This window comes from Equus caballus, chromosome 19 (genome assembly GCF_041296265.1).
Source record: "Equus caballus isolate H_3958 breed thoroughbred chromosome 19, TB-T2T, whole genome shotgun sequence".
Classification (NCBI taxonomy): domain Eukaryota; kingdom Metazoa; phylum Chordata; class Mammalia; order Perissodactyla; family Equidae; genus Equus; species Equus caballus.
The window spans coordinates 8112703-8133449 of NC_091702.1; the positions used below are offsets into that span (position 1 = coordinate 8112703).

Genomic DNA, 20747 nt, shown 5'->3' on the forward strand with positions numbered 1-20747 from the left:
ATGCATATCACCATGACTGAGCCTCTTAATGATTATTCTAAGATGTCCAGAAAAACTTAAATTGTATATCATATACTAAAAAAGTTAGCTCTCAATATTGTATAACTCGTCCTAATCATTATTAATGGCTTGAGCTTGGCTTTCTTAGTCTATCTATCTAGTAAATCTGATTTCCTCCTCTGCATGAAATACTACATATCCACTCTTGAGATCCATTGTCCAATCTCCTCAGATTTCCAAGTAATACCCACCTAATCTCATTGCCTGCTTACTATCTCACCTTTGTTTTCTCTTTGCTTAGGAAAATTCGGAACTGTGTTCTTGTTGTCCCAAGTGGCCCTGCATTTAATAACACATCTTTTCTTTCTTTCTCTCTGGTCTCTCAATTTCCCATTCTTCTACTAGTTTTTGTGGGATTACCTCACGTACTGCTAGTTCACAATTCCTCATCTCAGGGTCGGCTTCTGGGGGAACCCAATTGAAGACACAGTGTTCCAATTAAATGTCTAAAAGAAAATCTACAGTATCACCACAAAAGTCAACAATTATGCAAGGATATATTTTTTAAAATTAGCTTGTTTTTAATCTTTGTTGAGCAAAGTGAAGTTTGTCTTCCATGAGCTATCAGAATTAATATAAGGAAAATATTAGGTCCTTAAAATGTCAAGAGAAATGAGACATTAAAATATAATTTAAAATTACATTTACCACCTTTTGGTACTTAGTATCTATATAACAAGTCCACTTGCTGAATAAGCAAGTACCTGAAAATTGCTGATGGTGGCTGACTGAACTAATGTACATAAAATTATATAACTTATATACTGTCAACATTAGCTTTGACAGCGAACTGAGAAATAAAGGATTGGAGCTTAAAACCACCATGAGCATCCATATCCAATCTCCCAAATATTCCTTGAATTATAAAATGTGTATTCTTGTTGTCGGAATTAAACTCCCTGGTTTCTTTCAGTCAGTGGGCTATGCTGATGACTAGCCTGCCTTTCATGGTTACCTCAGAATGTTTAGTGTTCAAAAACTTTAATCCAGAATTTTGAATCAAGTGAGATTCTTCTGTAAATTGTTTTAACATTAAAGAAACTATAATTCAGTCTATTTTAAGTAGAAGTTTAAAATTAGATTTCTAATGCTATCTGTGGGTTTCTAAAAGCAAAAGGAACACCAAGTATTTAGGAGTATGTAGAATAGTGTAATACATATTTTTGTAAACTTTCAATTAAGAATACTTTCATATTAGCAGAAAAATTGTGAAGGTAATACAGAGAGTTCGTATAACTCCCCAAACTCAGCATGAGGTGATACCGACCCTGATATCAGTTTCCCCACATTAAACCTGGCATATATGGGGTTAAAACCAAAACACTCATTCCCTGCTTACTCTCTGGCTTCCCGGCTCCAGAATCCACTATCCTCCATGGAGACAGACACCGTCAAGGACAACCACCTGGACTATCTCCTCCCGCAAAGAGATACAGGCTGGTGGGAAAGCTGCTGACCAGCAAGGTCATGAGCTCCCTCCTCTCTGCAAGTGTCTCAAGGCCAAAGACAGGCTGGTGGGAAAGCTCTGACCAGCAAGGCCGTATGCTCCCTCTCCCCAACCTAAAACCCCAAATAAAAACCCTTCCTTTTAGCTTTTCGAGGAGTTTGGGATTTCAGTGTTAGCTGCCCTCTCTCCTTGCTCAGTGCTGTGCAAAGATAAAATTCCTACTTTCTTCCAGCACACCCAGTGTCAGAGATTGGCTTGCTGTGCGACGGTGTGAGCGAACTCACTTCAGGTTCGGTAACAGAGGTAGTAGATAAGAAGCTATCTGAATATTTTCTTTGTGTAAAAGAGCTTTCCTTGCTGGACTTTCTTTTCCCTTTATAATAGTGTGGAGTAGCCTCAAATGTTTGGTAATTTTGGACTGTGTCCTTATTTTTTAGTTAGAATCTCCTTACATCAACTGCCCCATCTCCTTGTCCAGAATGCCATGGGAAGAGTGGGTATGGGTGTTGATCGGAGCAACTACCTTGATTCTTGCATTACAGCTTGTTTTCTGTGTCCAATGGAGAGGATGGAAGGGTGGAGGAGTAAGATTATAATAACAGGACAAGAAAGTACAGCAGGAAAAGATCTTTCACACAAATAAAACACTCAAAGGGCAAAGAGGAAATGGGGTTGAATAAGTAAAGATCCATGAATTTAAAAAGCATCCTTAGGTTTATATTTTTATTTGTCCAGTTGAAAATATTATTTTTCATCACTCAGAAAATTTCATTAAGAAGACTCAAGTGTTTTTGTTTTTGTTTTTGCTCTTATTTTTTATTTTAGCTTAACAACTTTCCAATTTCATGGATTTCAAAAAAAAAATAAACCTTTCTGTAAGAGGAGAAACAGTGTCCCGTAGGAGAGGAATAAATCCTTTTCCTTCCACCCTTCTACATTCTCTGCTGGGCTCCCCGTAACAAAAGGCAGATTAACAAGAGAAAAACAAATAGAAGTTTACTAACATGCATATCTCATATATACATGAGTGTGACTCAGGGAAAGAGTAACTCAAAGAGACGGCTTAGAGTTCAAGCTTACAGCATTTTCAACAAAGAACAATAAATTTATAGAGAAGTGACAAGACAAAAGAAAGCAGTTTTTGGCTTCCAAAGGAGGCAAACTGTGTGAAGTTAAATATACAGGAGGAAAGTAATGGAGTACCGTTTGGTTTGCAGATTCCTTTGGTGCCATCTCTGGGCTGATAAGAGTCTAGAGTCGTCTCCAGTAAAGGAGAACCTAAACCCTGCCTTTCTGCAGAAAGGATGGAGGTGAGAACTGCTTTCCAATGTTTGCTGCTTCTTAATTGCCTTCAGCTTAAAATAGCTCTTATGTCAAAGAGGCATGCTTTAGGGTGACATATTCTGGTTTCCTTCAGTCCTTTTCACGAAATGGATTAATTAAAACTAGAAATAAACTATCAGCCATAAGTAAGATCATAGCTTCTTTCTTCCCAAGGGGCCCTCTCCTATATGTTTCTATAGGGCGATACTTGTATAGGCTTACTGAGAAATATACTTTATACAATGGTGTCCTAGTTGCTAAAAATTTGACCTAAAAAGTTCAAAATACTGCTGCTTGGTTCAGATGTGGGATTGATCTTTTCTACTCCACTGCTAATTTTTATTTTGGTCCCCTACTAATCCCACTGCTTCTTTTCATTTTTGTAAATGGGAAAACCAATGTATCAACTTAGATTTAGCCTATAACATCCTTCTTTTATGCCAAAATATACCCTGCGGATTATATCAGGTGTAAGAGATCCTAATAAGATCATTTATTAACTAAAGCACATCCTTTAGTTGACAATATTTTGACAATTGCAAATAGCCAAATGCTATTCTACTCTTGTCTTTGCACCACAAAACTGGGCAAAAGCTGAAAGAGCCAATTAAAACTAGACTGATCCCACCTTTTTTATTATCAAAAGGTTACCCAGACTTATTCAGACTCACTGCTTGACATGTTTTGAGCCCATGACCCTTCATCAAGGTCCATTAATTTGCTACTAGCCAAAGGTAAGTGGCACACATTAGATTCTGAATCAATTAGGAGGACATATGAAGATGCACTACCAGATTGATGTCAGAAAATATAAAAAAGTTAGTATGGTCTTAGGCACAATAGAATTTGATTGAACCTTAGTGCTTTTTGTACATCTTGTTGGTTATAAGCTCTGGCATCACCATTGGCAAAATGAACGTTGGCACTTTGTACACATCTTTTTAGCCTTCACTTTTGTTGCAAACTAATCACAGGTTCTAAAGTCTCAGTTCAGTACCTCAGGTCTTCATTAATTTATATTCCTGTTGCATCTTATCTAAGATCATCTAATATTATATTTTCTCTAGGAATTCTGATTTGCTTGTGTGAATAAGTCATGCTTACAAGGTGTAGAAGGAACAGTCTCTCCACCAATATTGTCAGGTCACTTACTTTGGAATGATAACTAGATGTATCAAACCCACTATTCAACTGCATGAGGATAGGCATATATACATAAACTAAAAAAGTTTTGGATCCTTTTAGTTATCAAGTCATTCTAATAATAATTATATATGTGGATTTCTGGATGCTTTGCCAGGAACAAGATTTAGAAATTTTAAATACACACAAGAACCTACAGATAATACATACTCCACTGGACAAGTGCAATGAGCACTGTATAGAAAGACAAAAATGCCAAGTATCATCCTTAAATTATACAGGGCTATCAGACTGCATGTGGGGGAATGATAGCTAACTTTTTGGACTTGACGCATCATATCCTTGTGCCATGGACATTTTGAATCCAAATGATCTCTGATTATCTGACCTCAGGATTCATGTTTAAAGCAGTTGCTGCCAAGTTAGCTGGAATAAACTTAAGTAAAATGCATATGAATGCAAAGTCACATCAAGATGGTCCATCCACGATGCAGATGGTACTGTCTGGCAAGTTCATCAATTCCAAGACCAGTTTAAGGCCTCAATGGGTTATGAGTCAAAGATTGAGTCCTATAGTCTTTTTACATGTTTCCCAAACTACTGAAATTTCACTTTGATGGTCTGCAATAAAGATACATCTTCCTAAATTGAGCACTAAAGATGTCTAAAAAAAGGCATGTACCTTCTGATTTAGCCTTTTAGCAGTTTTTGTAAGCTTAGTTGAGCAAAGACTCATGATGATATTAATTCAAGTCTGTGCCCAAGTTGCCCAACATTCTGCAATTCTCTATGATAATTCTTGATAATTTCATAATTTAGAAATTCATCAATTTGTTAAACTGCTATTCTCCGACCCAGCTGCTGGCTAAGACTTTATTTTTGTGTATCACCATTTCTACTGAAAAGGCATCTAAAACAAATCATCGATGATGAATGAGAAGGAAGCATATGGATTTATTTTGACATTAAGTGTTTAGGGCCACCTTCACGTAGTTAAAAATCAGTTATTGCTATATCTAGTTTGAAAGACCAGAATTTTAAGAGTTTAATACCACCTACAGTAAGTGGAAGCCGGTAGTACCGCCCCAACAGTCTTGAAGCCAAAAAGAATCATGCATAATCCAACCCTTATAAGATAGGAAATTTCTCAAAAATTCTTAATTGTTATTATCAAATAACAGCTAGACTTCTTGAGCTACTACTCCTATGAATTCTTTCATGTAGCATCATAGGACTAAGCTAAAACCAAAAAATCACCAGGACTTTATCTAGCCGTTTAGATATTAAAGTTGGGATATGGCTTTTGTTGATAAGAAGCAAGGCAGTAAAACCATACTCCAATAATTCAAAACACGGTGGGAAAACATTAAATTTCCATGCTTCATATGATCAATTAAAATGTTCAGGTAACTTCTTTGAAGATATTAAACAGTAGCAAAATTTTAAGGGATAAGGAGATATTAGCAGCAGCAGGGGCATCAGACAAAGGACATACGTATCAATTGATTCATAATAAAGATATTAAAGCAAATATTACATTTGCAAACTTGGATTACTTCTTAATACATTAGAAATAAGAAACTTGCATCAAGCCGGATGAGGGACATAAAACCTCAGACAATGATGGGAAGTTCCATACAAGGGACTACTTATCAGTTAACTAGAATTGTACTGATATATTAATTATAATTTAAGAACCGTCTCCAGAAACCTTAAAATGCCTAGACCCATCAATAACACATTGCATCAACCTTAGCCCCACACTTGATCTGACGCCTGAGGGTTTTGTCTATATCCCAAAATTAAAAATTCTTACTTAACAAATTCATTAAGACTTGCCTGGTTAATTAAAGTGAAGAACTACAGGTGCGTAGACCATATCAAGATTCAAAACTGCAAGTCTCCCATAGTTAGTAAAAATAACCTTTACAAGAATATAAGTTACCAAATATTCTAGAACATGAGGGGTTGGTCTCTTTAGATAATCCCTCTGTATATTGAGATAGATTCTTACTGGCACCCTGACGTACCCTTCTTGGATTTAAAGTAATCTTCTCAGTCACTGAAATAAACCTGGAATTCATGGAGAAGTAAATTACCTGAACTGAGGGATTAAATAAGTCTTAGGTCCGAATTGTGTATAGAGATATACTATTTAAGAATACACAGTTTTTCAAGACAGGTTATTCTGTGAATTTCAATGAGATACAGTCTCAGCTATCTGTTCTGATAGGGTCTCAAATGAGTAAAACTTCAAATTCAATTTTTTTTGAAAATAATGGGGGCAACCTAAAAAACACAGTGGATTCCCCAGAATGTGTAAAAAGATTGGATGTTGAAAGGTTGCAGGTCCAGTTTCATTGTAAGTGAATACTGTAGGGATTAGTAAAACTCCTGGATTCACATATAGAAATTACAGAAAATTTCAATTTTGATACTGGAACCCTCCTTTCTGTTGGGTAACAATACAGTTTTTATAATATGGTAGATATAGCAAAATGAGTGGACACACCTATGCAGCAAGTAGCCTGATAGAAGCGATCTTAGAATCACTAAAAGCTCAACAGCTTTCAATAGGATGCTGGATGTAATAGTCATGAAAATGTTTCTGAGAGCAATCTTTAAAAGCAACATTCCAAGATATCACCACAAGAGTGTACTCAAAGGGATCTTATCACCTGATCAGAGGGAATAACTAGAGCAGTGTGATTCCAATTAATTGGTATATAAAGAGCCAAAGTATGGTAGACATATTGCAAAAGAGGCATTATTCTATATTATAGCAAGAGGCCTTATGAGAAATTTGTAACTTTCATGATTGCCAAAGAATCAAATTTTGACTATCATTTAAGTGCTTGAAGATGAAGAACTCTCACTTATTTACTGACATATGCCATCTCCGCTCAACATCTTAATTTTAGGGGTGGTAATAAGAGTCTCGTATTAGGATTTCAGTATTGATTAGATTCCCCAGAACAATAATCCATGTGATCTTCACTGCTGGGAGATTAAATTCTCAAAATATTATCACATGCATTCCAGATATACCTCATTTCAATCGATTCAGTCCTCCTTAGCAATGCAATAAACCATAGAAATATAAACAAATTCTAGCTTTGTGAAATATCTACGAAAATCCCTTTAAAACAACTGATTGAAAATCTCAATTAATCAGAGGTCCGTTGGGAGGGCAGACTTAGATAACCATGTTGTTAGACGAGTTATGGCAGCACTGCGGAAGTGAGTGTTAATAACTTTAGTTCTTAATCAAGGGCCTGGAAAGTATTTCTTCAAACTAGATGATGCTTTCGGGATCAGATTGTTGGGAACACCTGCAACAACCGACAATAACAGCAAGAGAATTATGGCTTGTAGATGAGGAATCAGATTAACAATAAAATGGCGGACAATATTTCTCTGACTGATAACTGCTTCCTATGATGAGATTAAGTTCATAATTAGGTCTCAGTCAACAAGGACAATTAGGACAGCTATACCCTTCTAATCTCAAAGACTATAAGGTATCAAGTTGGCTATTTAGAGCTGAACAGGAAAGTTTAAAAATAGCAGTCTTAGAACGGGAGAAAATTTGCCAATTCCCTCCACTTACTGACAGTGTAATTCGGGGTATTAAGACAATGTCACATGTTCTGGTTACTTACTTTATCACGTCCTACTGAAGTGTTGCACTCTGTCAAAATCATGATGAAAACTATAATCTGAATTAAGGAAATTAATGATGTATCCTGCGATTTCTCTGTGAAAGTTCAATGGCAAGCAAGGAAATGTCATAAGCAAAAAGTTTGAATAATCATAAACTTCTGAGCAAAAAGCATCAGCGTAAGAAATTATGAGGTTATCTTTAGATTTTTCCAATTTTACCTGCTAGGCTTGAAGAACCAGAACTCCATTTCTGCAGGTTAATTTGATAAATCAAAATAGGAATATATACTATAGATCCTAAAGGTTGCATGTCAGGAATGAAGAAAGGGTCTCCCTTATACAATAGAAATATGTAAAGTCGTATATTCAGAAATTGTTCTAACAAGTTATATGACCTGGATATAACTTACTAAGTGAAGTTTGTGAGTTCAAATTTGGATAAAGTTAGAAAGCATCTTTCCTTGTGGTTCTAATTTCAAGATCCTTTATGGCTATTTATAACCTTTGAAATGTCATTTTGTATTTAAATCAATCAATTTTAACTGATTGTTAATTATTTTGCTTTCTTTTGCTCCAAAGTATATTACATGAAAGAGTTATTTACACCCCTGCATGGTATTCAGGAGTCTTATTGATAGAAAATAGGAGTTTAACACTAAAAAACCTTACACAGTTTTTCTAATTCAACAAATTTGAGGGCAAGGCAGCAGCTTGATTACTAATTGGAGATAAGCTGACTCCATGGACATCGAATTCTACATATCTGTATCACCAGATGGTTCTTGAAACATCTCATATTTTATGGAGCATGTTCTCTTAATTGTACTCAATTCTGGAAGCTTTTTTAATCAGTGAGCCTCCTTTTATTTGTGTTGCCATACAAATTACTGAGAATCATATTTTTAAAGATAGAGGAAGAAGTTTGTATCTCAGAAATATTGGTTACCTAGTACATATCTCTTATTTCAAATTGAGTCTCCACTACCTTGGGTCCAGGTAGACTCAAATGAGGCAAATACCAAGATCAATACATAAAGTTCAAATTTTCTGGATCGATCTGTTCTAGGACTATACTATGGAGCTAGCCCCAAAGAAAGCAACATTCTTGTGCCTTCTGACTTTTTAGTGAGTCTTTTGGACTTTCTCTTTTCAGAATGAGAAGATAAATCCCGAAATTGACATACGAGAAAAAACATAAATTTTCCAAGGATGCTTTGCAACCTCAACAAAAGAGTAATGGAGGTTCAGAATTCAGAGTTAGGGGATGCTACAAGACACCCAAAATAATTAGAAACATTTGACAATTCTCAAGAATTGGAAAAGGTGAATTCATTCATTTCTGCTACTCACTACATTATTATTAAAAAATGGTTTCTGTCAAAAAAAGTTATGCAACTCCCAAGGGTACCAAAATTAAGCCATACATTACACTTTAGGCCATCAGTTTTATGAGTAATTTACTAAGTAAGTGTATTGAATTTATTAAAGAAATGGGACAAATAGAAATTGTGACTGGGAAATCACAAAGTACAGAGGAAAATAAGTGATTACAACCATCTACATATCAACATAGATAAAGCACTTATTCAACAGACAAGGTCAAAGAAAATTTCAGAGGGGGATTTAACATGAATCTGGGATGGTGTCTGAAAGAATTGTTTGCATTGAGCTGTCTTTAGTACACGATATGTCAAAAAAAATTTCTTTTCCTTGAATGCTGTGCCTTTTTAATAGACAGATATGGCATCAGGAAGTATCAAATCTATGAGAAAAGGGAATGGTGAAATCCTGAGTAAGAGAAGAATGACCATTTTCTTGTATAATCTGACTATACCTAGCAAGGAAGAGCTTGTTGGTCCTCACAGTGCATACAGTTTTTCCCAAGAAAGATTGACAAAAGAATGACAAAGCCATACAGGTAAAATATTTCTGGAATCTGGAGAATAATTTAGAATCTAAAGAATACAGCGATTCAGAACTATGTAGACAGTGATAGGTGCCATTTAGTAAATTTGCCACAACCAATATAGTATTTTCAAATTGAGATTGGAGCCCTTTTGAACTATGGCCTATCAAAGTCTGGACTTGAATAGGCTTTTAAAAGGAAATTTAGGTTACAAATACTTGGCCTATGTACCAACTTGTGCTTAAAACACTCTTCTTGTCTGGACCCAAAGGTAAAACAGAGTAGGTGCTTGTGTAAGAAATAGGTAGTTAATGAAAAATGATGCTAAAGGTTGTAACTTTCTCACCCGTAGTTAAAGGCTATGTAAATATCATTCATCCTCACACCAAAAAAATAGCAATATTCAATAATCTGCTTCAGGAGCAAGAAAGTACCTGCTGCACTCTATTAGTAAAACGATTAACATGGTGGAGCTCTATGGACCCTTTATCTCCATGGTAGAGTTTTACACAAAATACCTTAGTTTTGGCCAGAAAACAGGCTTGCAGCTCTAATATGAGTTTTTATTAGGTGGAGTTCAAGCCACCTTTCTAATTGAACAAGCAATTACTCAACTTTGCATAAGTTTAACCAGTCAGTAACCCAAGGTGATAAAATCTATCTGTCCATGCAGAGGCAAGAGTGGTGGCTGGAACTTCCTTAAACATTCACTGGGGTTTTAAAGGTCTGAAACTTGACAAGAGAATCCAAAAGTCAGAAACCAAAAACAGTTTATTCTTCATCAAGTTATACAGCCCAAGAATTTATTTAAGCTATTCTCTGATATTACTGTTTTAAACATCATTTTAACTCTTTTGTCATAGCTTTTATTGATTCATACGGTAAGGAAATCTCAAATAACCATTGTTTTTAGATTAAGCAAGTGCTTCGTATCAGTCTGAGTCGAAGAACCGCAAAGAATATCAGTATTACCTGTAATTCTAGTGTATACATCCACAGGGCCTTGTTAATAGGGATAATACTTTGTAAACTCTATTAAAGGGGCATTTTATCAATTCCTAATCTATATCCATTCAGAGTAAGCCCATCCCTACCAAGTTTATATACTAGGTGAAGAATAAATTCTTATGCATCTCACGATTTTCAGAATACAACTGATCCACCTTCAATCAATAATAAAGTTCCATCATAGGAAAAACTAATCAGGAAAACCAGATGAATCCTAGTTTTACAATTCGGTACATAATTGAGGGAATGAATTTATTCAGGAGCATGAATGGTAAATAGATCTAATTTCTACATCTCTATGTGCAGGTTGCTAATTACTTCCTCACTCTCATTATATTTAGCGTCAGGTAGGGACCCAATGCCCTAAATGACAAGGAAGTATCTCAGTTCAAGACAACATGCTTGGAACTCACCCCCATAGTATGCAGATTGAAAAACCAATATGATAATCCCAAAAGAAGTTACCCCTAACACATCTTTCATTAATTTTATGGCATATGAACCCTCCAGTGCATTAATTTTGCCCCCTGCCTTTTGAATTTACTCCACGCAAGCTAAATAAATGGGCCTCATAGTGTCAGTAAAGGGAACATGTTAACTTTCAAGGCTTAGAGACATAGACCCCTAAATGTAAAAGGAAAGAAAATAGCGTCTATATCTTACATAATTAATTACAATACATGTCCCTGAACTGTTTTAAAATCACTAAAACTGATAGACACTTTGCATTCTAAGAATATAATAGTATTTAAATCTCAAAACCGATTTTGGCAATTCACAGCAGGTCTTCCACATGTCAGAAAGCTTATGTGACCAATCAATTAGTCTTGAAATTTCTTTTAATTCATTTCCTAAGCTCCCTGTAGGGCTATGTGAAGACACTTGATTATGTGAGATTTTTTAATTCTCTCGGTCAAATACTCTCAATCTACATTATTTCATTGAGTTTGACTGACAATTTTTTTTCTTTTATTCTAGCACCAATAGATCAGTCAATTAAAAGATCACAATTTTACTTATTGCAATACTTGAATCTTCAGACTTTGACTTTTTATTTGTTGTTTTGTTAATTTCACAAAGGTAATTCTTAAAAGGTTGAAGTTAGAGACCTAGACCAGGATGAAAGAGAGTGGTAAAAGTTTCATGTGCTTCACAAGATTGATGATAAAACAGAGAAGCAGACTGGTAGAGGCCACACAATAGTCAAGGACAGATCACAAAAAAACCTGCCAAACTCTCCACAAACAAGTCGCGATACATGCTTGCTAGCTGACTGATATTCTATATTCTGGTGGACATAGGTTCCCCTCTTTATATCATGGTATTACAATACCCTTGTCTGGGTTACGGGTGGCTTTTCAATTCCTTTCTTCACACAAGAAGAACACGGATAACTGAAACATTGTGCATACTTTAGGCTTCATTTTAAGGAAAGCACAAATCAGCTTAATGAAGCTCTCCCCCATCTCTTTATAAACCACCAATGGCTGGGAAGAGTATATCATTGCTCTTAAATACATCAAACATAAATTTCACCATATTCCTAATCCAATCTCCAAACCAAATTAAATTAAAGATGTTCCACTAAGAACTTTTGAATTAACAATATACACCTGAGGTGAAATCTAGCCGATCTAAGTTTGGGTTTTTTCATTGAATGATTTCTTGAAGTCCAAACAAGAGGAATAGAAGTCAAGAAAGAGGCGGATCTCAATGTCATTTATCCTCAAGCTCTCTCAGATATTATCTGAAAACGAGATTCTAAAGACTATCAAGTTGCACTCAGTTTCAGTCAACCAATGCCATCAAAGTAAAAAAGCTGTGCATCCATTCATTAAAGCTTCCCAGGGTTGAAAAAAAACTTTCAGTTAAATGCACCATCATAATCCAGGGCAGAACCTCATTCGTTTGTTTTACAGGTGATCCCTGAGCAGGTCAGGTAAGCTCACAACAGGGTCCTCCAGTTATACTGTATTACGATACATTCTTTGAACATTTCTAAAATGTTTAATTGTCTATACTTTAAATTAAAAACACTATAAAAAAGCAGTCAAATATATCCTCTCAAGGGTCATGGAAATTTTAAGTACTTTTATTCTGTTTAATGAGTTTATACTTGTTAACACAGAAGCATGATTTTAAAATTGGGAAGGGCTGATTTTATCCAGTTAACTATATGCTTAATACATAAAATCTTCAGCTATCTATGACCTTCCCTGCACTGTGTTAAGAACTTATGAAAATAAACTCAAGCCTTATGTGCACTTGACGTTCATTTGAAGAAGTCTTACTGGTGAAATCACAACAAGAATGTCATTATGAAAAAGGGTTATAACAGTACTTATTGGGTGAAAATAATTAGAGTAATTATGGTTGAAACCACAATTGACATAACTTTACAAAATAAAACTAATAGTGGCATATTAGATCTTTATCATTTACATTTGAGAGTTACATTCCTAATGACCGCAGCCATTACTTGAAATGCATCACAAAATTTTATTTTACACATTAATTCCATGTCACACTTTTTTTTATCTGCAAAAACCTACTGAATACACTAGTCTTCTAATGATCTTTTATTAAATACTCGTAAATCACCGAGAGTTTTCAGGATCTAAGTGCTTAGACTTCTAAAAATCCCATAGTAAGTAGCAATCGTATCTGTAACCTTTTACCTATAGCACATGATGCTGCGATAAGCTGGAGTTAGCATTTCAATTCCACCTAAGCTTTCGCACCCAGGACTTTATTTAATTGGCCATAGCCACAATGTTTTCTTTGATAACATTAGGTGGAATTTCTGAATCAGGGAAAGCATTGTGACTCAAGATATCCCTTGGTATTATACAGTTTATGTTCAAAGCTCAAATCTGATTTGTCCCAAAAGCTCTGGTGGTTAACTAAAGTTATTTAAAGAAGACCTGGTAGAATTTTTGTAACTACTTGATGGTCAAGGTAACATTTGTCAAGATCACTCAATGTACTCTGAGATTTTTCGAAAAAAGCAAAGTAGTTCAGAGTAGTAAATCTAGGTTCACCTGGTGCATGCTAAATAGAAGCTCTAGAAAGAAAGCCATTAAATGATTTTAGCTGATAAATCTTCTCTTCCAACAAATCTCATAGTCTTGTGGCTTCAGTTTAGTGCTAAGGTTTCAATGATCATCATGGGTTTCTAGGGTGCATTATATTGCAAGCCACACACACATAGCTAAGTTATTTTTCATAAGCTTTGCTAAAAACAACAATTTTAACATAAGAAAATAAGAATTTTCCAATCTGAGGTTTTTCTTGTGGATCATCATCTGGAGAATTCGGCTCTAGCCGGCAAAACTAATGGTCCATTTGTCATGTATCTAACTTTAACAACATTAGCCTCTCCAACCTTCCTTTGCCTCTCGCTGACATATCTCTTAAGTTATGTCAAAGAGAATTAAATCTTTGTACTAGCCCTCAATATAGCCACACAGCTTTAAGAGGGATCCGCACTATTGGGCCACATTAGGAGATTACTCAACAACTCTCCAACATGGTTACTATATTTGGGCCCGAACAAAATACTTCTATTGAGCTAGCCTTATTGCAACAATCCCAGAGTTCATACAGCAATTCATGTATGATGACAGGGCACATCTTTCCAGGGCTCATGCTATAGAAGGCTGGATCTTCAAGTATGCAAAGTGGTTATGGTCTGATCCCCCCTATAAAAGGGTCTCTCCTGCAAGCTAACCTTATCATAGCCTTGGGTACAGAGCAAAATAGAAAAAGGAATTAAGAACTTGGCCTCCCAGGTGCTTACAATTTGTGAATTGGGTTAAAAAAAGGCCACAAAACAGTTTAGTACATTTTTAGCCACTATTCAGATAGGGGACAAGGAGAAACTTACCTGTTTAACCTCACAATGTATATTAATATTTATGACAATCAATATGAATCTGGTAGTACCAGGTGTTCACAGTGATCATTGTTTTATCAAGAAAGTCTTTCTATAGAACACCCAAGTACTTTAAATTGACTAGTTTTGGTCAAAATGTAACAGTAAATCTGTCAAAATCAGTAGTTTGAAATAATAAGTGGAGATCCCAAAGTAGGATTTAATCAAATTGCCCATTTGTTAGCAACTAACGGAGTGTAGCTGAACACTTCATTTGACCACACATCTCAAATCTTCAGAAAAATCGGTCAGAAAAAAATTAAAATTATCTGCTGCAATGTCCAGTTTGTTATGCTAGTTTGCCTAGTCCATTCTTGAACTAAAAAACTTGGGTCTGTTAGCAAAGCTGCCAAAGGTAGGCATCATATCAGAGAATCAAAATAGTGGGGTTATTAAGTTGTCACAAAGGTTCCCCAAGAATAAAAACTCTACAAATCCCAAATTTTTTCATAACCTTCCTTGATGCTCATAAAGTAAATTGCTAAAGAATGATAAGAATGAAATTTGGTTTCAAGATACTAGTCATATCATGGAAGTGAACATAGTATGCAAGTGAAAGTTGCATTTGATTTCCAATAGCAAAAAACCTTTGAATTCAGAAGACAATAATGTCAGGTATGGACTAAAGTGAGTGTAGAAATATTGTTGCTGGATGCTTGATTACTCAGCTAAGAGAGTTTACATCTATATTATCCATGTGGGGTAAGAAAGCTGGTTAGTGCATATAATAGCGAACTTGAGTCCCTTCTGATATAAAAAAGAAAGTGAAAAAGAAGATGGCTAGGGGTGTTGTAGAGTTGTAAAGTTATGAGAATCCAGCAAGTTAGCACCTATTTTAGCGTGAACTTCTCATTTGATCAAGTTTTTCGTGAGCCTCTGGAATGGTTGCCCTTCGGGTCAAAAAATAACCACACTTTTTCGCATGAAGCTCATGGTTCTAATGTAATGCTATGCAATCCCCATTAACCTCTGTTATATAAAAAGGACAATGATGCGGCATACCCATATTCTGTAAATAGCAATTAAATGTAGCTATTCATAATGTATTCTTCTTGTAATTGAATTGAATAGTAAAGTAAATATTAGTTGAACTAACAAGGAATCAATAAGACAATTGAGAACAATCTACTCCAAAAGGCTCTGTATTGTCCACTAGTAGATAATCTCTATTCTTTACTCTGTAGGGATGCACAATAACTATTCAATATGCATTCCAAGTGATATGCAGTACTCTTGATTACTTTTTAAAGAAAATCCTGGCCTAGAAGGCAGGCATTGAGCTTGCCACCAGGGACAAATTTGTTTTGAATAATTGATTGAGGGGCATTTTTCCTATGGCTGGATATAATTCCCAATATTTTAATCACAATCAAAGAAGCCTTATTAACTAGCTAAAATCAATTGGGCTGAAACAGCAAAATTCAGCCTTAATGAGGCTTAATTATAAAGTATGCGGATGACTAACAGAGATTGCAAATATCGTTATATCTTCTCTAACCAAGAGGGATTCCAGATTATTCTAGATTGACAAATTTTAGTAGGATGATGAAATCCACTCAATTCAAGCCGAGCTTTGGGAGATGTCACTACACAGCCAACTAGAGAGACTTGGAGATATTCCTTTGGTTTTATGAGGATAAATTCAGGGATGCTCATTGAGAGATGAGGATACCAATGTTTTTGCATCTAATCTTCTCGACTAAGGAGAGTTAAGCACATGTCAAAAATGAAAATCACTGCAACATTAAGTTTGACCCAATTAGAAAAGCATTATTAAATGCTCCAGACATCCCAGAGTATCCAGTCCTAAATTATGTTATGTGGAATCCACATACTTTCTGGGAATACAATTATATTTATATACCTGCTTTTTCTGATAAAGCCCTATATTTTTGTGATTTTAAGACTCACCATTGACTGTTTCAACTTAGTCTTATTCAACCTGTAACCAATGGAAAAACAACCTCCTAGTTCAAGACCCCGCATTTTACTTTAGTCATATTATTAATCTGACATCATATTATGTTACTGCCTTTGCCCAAATTAATAGAATCATTTTCCAAATATCAATATCCCATTGATTAGTCACTAAAAAGAGGAACGTAGCAATGGGCCCCTGTTGTGATAAAACTGCTCCAAGGTTACTAAAGGAGTTTTTTATACTACTACTATGTAGGCTAATTTGCATAAAAGGAGAACAGAACTTGACCAGCATTAATAGCCATAGGTAGGGACAGGGTAGCTGAACAAGGAAGAGACCCCAATTTATCTATTTAATTATCAATTTTTTTGAAGAAACTTCTCAACCCTAAAGCAGACTTGCCAATTGTCAGGAAATTTTTCCCTACAGTCTACTATTGCCTTGCACCTTTGATTTTAGAATGTAATCTTTTTCGTTGGAAGAAATTGGGACATGCCATAAAAGAATCTGTATAGGTAAGGTGCTCTATTAAACCTCCACTAAGGGAATTAGTAAGTGCACTAAGTAATTTTTTTTCCTTTATAATGATATATCCTTGCAAGATCCACCTTTAGCCCTTGCCCCACATAGGCACCTTCTCCAAATTGTATTCCAGGTCCAAAGGTGACTATTTGATTCTCTATCAGGTCTTTGAAAGGAGAAAAGAGGATGGGAACAGAGGGCATCACAATTGCTTGCACCACAGATTAAAGTGGATAAACTCATTGGTCATCAATGAAGACCGTTACTTTTAAATAACGCCTATTAGAGAACTTTCTATACACTATCATGTCAAAAGTTAGTCACCAAGCTAAGGAGATGTTTTAGAAAAATTAAAAAACCAGGATAATGGGATGACTATTTTCAGATATCACTCTACACTATTAAAAGTAATTCATATTAGTAAGTACACTGATCACTTCCACATACTTGAGAAAAAAAATTGATATATACATATGAAATTAGGAAAGTACTTGTACCAAGCTACCGAATACATCGAAGAAAGAAAGGGATTGTACATTCACTTACAGAACAAAGAGAATCAACTGGGAATTCAATTAATTCAGACCTGTCAACAGGAGAAATACCATTCAAGTGGTATGTTAACAGAGCAGAATAGAACAGGCCAAAAGCAGGGCAGATAAACTAGTCAATACCAAGCCCAGATTGAGATTGGTTTGTATTAAGTATTGTGAAGATAGAAAAAAGGTGATTTTAAATGCACTGTGATGTAAAATTGGTTTAATTCTAAACCCCACTCCCAGGATAATTCCAATGATGAATAATGCACTTGTAGAACAATAAAATGCCTCCAGAAAGATAGGGATTTCAACATTCTGGGACCCAAGGTAATCCATGAAGAACTATACCCAAGGTATCATAAAATAATCGATATTGGATGCATGGCCCAGCATCAATGTAATGTAAATACTTTAAAAAGCAGATGGCTTTTTTCTTTCACTCTCACAGAGGGGAATAGGCCTTTTACTTGGGCATTTGTATGAGGAATACTTTCTAATCAGGAAAACTCAAATATATGTATAACCTTTCCAACTTACCTATGACTTTACTATACAGCGACTGTTTTAATCAGTCTTCAGTGCCCTATCACCCCCCTATAAAGTTAGCATCTCTGTTAGCTCATGCTTAGATCTGTAGTTTTATTTTTGGGGCTTAATTAGGTATATTTCAATCAATCTGCTAAAGTTATCATAAATAGTTAATATTTTCAAAAAGGTCAAGTTCAGAGCCTGATTTCGATTTCGGTGGGTTTATGCCATAATTCAGCTTCATATTGTTTGCGGGCTTCATCTTGTAAAGATTTATTGAGCTCAAGATAATAGAATCAGTGCTATAGGAAAAATTGAGCATTTAGTCTTACATTCACTGTTGGATATGGAAATTGTAAAACCAGATACAGTCTTGATTAATGCAACTTGTGCACAATTCCTTAGTTCTGCATATATAGATATCAGTATTATCGACATTATATACAACTGGGGAGGGCCCAACTTTATCCTAGATCAATAACCCTTAATACTTTAGGTATGACTTTCCTGAGGTGTGCCATTAAGCCTGTATACAATCTTTTGTTATATTCATCATGACTTCACATTTTCTTAAGTTGAGAAAGACCCTGGTCTGTGCTGTATACCGTCGCCATTAAGGACATGCCCTCAGCTATCAACAGCTTGTAACTTCCCTGCTAGCATAAGGGGTTACTGTGCTTAATAAAGTAGTTTGTGATACATCATTTCTTGAGCTTAGGTGATTTTTTTACCCTTTGATCAGCTAATATATAGACATTTATATTTATTTTCCCCCTCAGCTATTCTACAAGCCTTTTCTGTTAATTCTATATTGCAATAGATCTTGGATCAATCACCTGCAAGGGTTCCAAATCATTTTCAGTTTTTATGTAAGATATACTACAGCCGAATGAGGACATTAATGTCTCACAAAAACAGGCTGCTCATAATTTAGTTATACATCACATCTTTATGAAGTTTTGAACCTTGAAAGGGTTTGTATTAAAAAAGCAAAGTTTATTAATCTGGATCTGGCTTAGTGTTAGAGAGAAAAAGTGATTGACCTGAAAACTGCTTCATATATATTTGAAAGTTACTGAAATTTAATTCTCATTCCGAAAATTGATTTTTTGGATAAAAATTTCTACTCAGGCCCCACAGTCAGCTAGGCATTTGTAACCTCATCTCCCCGTCAACTTAGGGTAGAAACCTTTTTTCAGTTTTTCGGAGCAAAGTTCTTCTTGTCAATTATCTTATATTTTTTTATTTTAAAAATAATGTGCAAAATTTCGATAGAGCATACTCATCTCTAGTGTTGGGAAGTATGTAATACTCCTCACATTGAACAAGTCACATTTAATCTATTCATGTTGGTGTCACAGGCAATTAATGAGAAATGCAGATGGAAGGCAAGACATATCAGCAGCACCTTTTGAAATGTGCAATCTCTCATCATTGGTAGAATCAATTGTCATGAAAGAGTTAAATTGACCCATTGATCTATGTTACTGATTCTTTAGTTTGGTCTAAGTAAATCTAACAATTTTATTCTATGATAAAGGGAGGACATCTTCCAAAACTTCTAGCATTTACCTTTGCTTATCTAACTATTACTTAGAACCAGAGGAGGCTATAAGTTAGTGAGAACAGTTGAAAAATCAATAGTGAGTTCATCTTATAATGATTGAATTGAGGCAGGGTTTAAAGTGTCAGGACCAGATGTGAGAGTTACTGACCTGGTGGCACTCCGAGTCAGAAGAAGTAAAAATTCTCACTTCCATTTACAATTGCGTCTATCTTCACCAGTTTCTTTTCTGAGATAAAGTATCCAAAAAGTGATACATTAATAACTACATACGAATAAGGAATAGAGCCTTTTCTTCTACTTGAAGACACATATTGAAAATAAGAGTTGGTGCATAGATAAAAAGAAAATTAGTTAACTTTTTTTGCTAACACATTATATGGGATAACCTCAATTTTAAAATGGAATTGGAGAGATACAATGTACTATCTTGTGCCTAACTTGCAAGATAGAAAATACTTGCAAAAAATAATGGCATCAGAGTAGCCACATGCCTTTAGTCTTAATGATCTAAAGAGTCACCTTTGGGGGTGGGCTTGACGAAAGGGTTCCAATTCTATGACCACTGTCATCAAATACCAACTTCAGTCCATCCCCTCCACCTGCAAATTGTATCAAACTAGCACTTTTCTTCCAACTTCAGCCATTCATCTCTTGGTATTACCAGGTGTCTGGTGTCACACCATGAATGACCAACCTAATATAGTCACACATGGTTTACTTTAACACAAAGCTAACAAATCTTCGCATAGCAATCAAGAATGCATTGAAATGGAAAGGTTAGCTAATGATGAGAAGATAGAAAACAGTAGAATACATTAGCCTCTAGACGGTTATGCTAATTTTGTAAGAAATTTAAAAACTCAGAATTTTGCCAAGATACTCCATGAAGAAATAGGCCAAAGTACCCAAAGAAGAACATGTTCATTTTCACACTCCTAAAAAGAAAAGATATAAAGATAAATCTCATTGTCAGCAGGTTTCGTTCTCTAAAAATTCAAATTCCTAAAACTTTCCTTTTGCCAGGTAATTAAGAACCAAAGGCGAGCTTTTTAAGATTAGTAGTGATTGTCTTTTCTGCAAAGGTGCAGGATCACAAATTCAGAATAAAACAATTTATGCAATTGTAACAATACAGCTTTGTTCCTTGTACAGAGTTCTGATCTTTGTCATAATCTTAGAGGTGGTT

At 35.3% G+C, this 20747-nt stretch overlaps 1 long non-coding RNA gene across 1 annotated transcript in view; it reads left to right on the plus strand.

Moving 5' to 3' along the window:
• Positions 1-2724: 2724 nt before the first annotated feature.
• LOC138919083 (uncharacterized) overlaps positions 2725-20747 on the plus strand; it is a 71327-nt gene continuing 53304 nt past the window's right edge. Inside the window, exon 1 of the long non-coding RNA XR_011428989.1 lies at positions 2725-2817. This is a non-coding gene — a long non-coding RNA (uncharacterized lncRNA). The remainder of the gene's footprint in view (positions 2818-20747) is intronic.